The sequence below is a fragment of the Echinops telfairi genome, unplaced genomic scaffold, assembly GCF_000313985.2.
Source record: "Echinops telfairi isolate 266 unplaced genomic scaffold, ASM31398v2 ScPeMD7_9;HRSCAF=40, whole genome shotgun sequence".
Lineage (NCBI taxonomy): Eukaryota > Metazoa > Chordata > Mammalia > Afrosoricida > Tenrecidae > Echinops > Echinops telfairi.
This window is the reverse complement of record NW_022103906.1, coordinates 58,432,585-58,433,608: the sequence shown is the minus strand read 5'-3', so window position 1 is coordinate 58,433,608 and position 1,024 is coordinate 58,432,585.

The window sequence follows — 1,024 nt, the reverse complement described above, 5'->3', positions numbered from 1 at the left end:
GTTGATGCTCTTTCTGCTTCTTCTGCCAAAAACTTCAGCAGAAGTGGGGGAGAAACAGCCTCTCCCTCCAGCCTCCCTTCCAGTCCTCCACCAAGGTCTTCCCAAAGAACTTAATTGGAAATCAGCTGGAAAGAGACCCTGAGAAATGTAGCTTGCAGACTTTCAGCCTCCTACAGAGGAGAGCATGGAGAATGGAATTGGAGTTGAGAGTTAATATACAACAGCCTGTGCATTGTCGAGCGTGTACACAGATAACATAGCATTGTTGTGTGTGTTTATGTGTTTGTATGTGTTCCAGATACTTTCTCTTTGAATTTGTTGGAAGCTAAGTGAACGTGTGTTGACTGTTTCAAAACTTCCAGTAGAATACTATAATTGTTATGAAGTGTTATCTAGTCAGTTCTTGGGAGAAAGACAATTTCCTGTTCCTGTAAAGAGTTACAATCTCAAAGACTCACAGGGGCAGTTCTACCATGTCCTATAGATAGAACTATGTCCGTGTCCCAGTGAGTCAGCATCAACTCATTGACACTGAATTTGGTTAGAGTGCTTCGGTTCTGACTCACACAGATTTATGACAATGGAACCAAACACTGCCGAGTCCTACACCATCCTAACAATTTCTGACCCTCTACCAAGAATGATGTCCTTCCCCAGGGGCTAGTCCTTCCTGACAGCATGCCCATCCTCCCTTCAAAGGGGTATCCTGTTGTACTGTTTCTAATATCATTTTTTTCTTTCTTCTGGCTGCCCATAGTATATTTAATATTCTTTGCCAGCACCTTACTTCAAAAGGATCAATTCTTCTTTGGTCTTTTTGACTCATTGCCCAGCTTTCAGATGCACATAAGGTGATTGAAAATATGACGGCTTAAATCAGATGCCTCTTAGTTGTCAAAGTGACATCTTTGCTTTTTAACATTTTTTAAAAATCATTTTATTAGGGGCTCATACAACTCTTATCACAATCCATACACACATCAATTGTGTAAAGCGCATTTGTACTTCATTCTCAAAACATTTT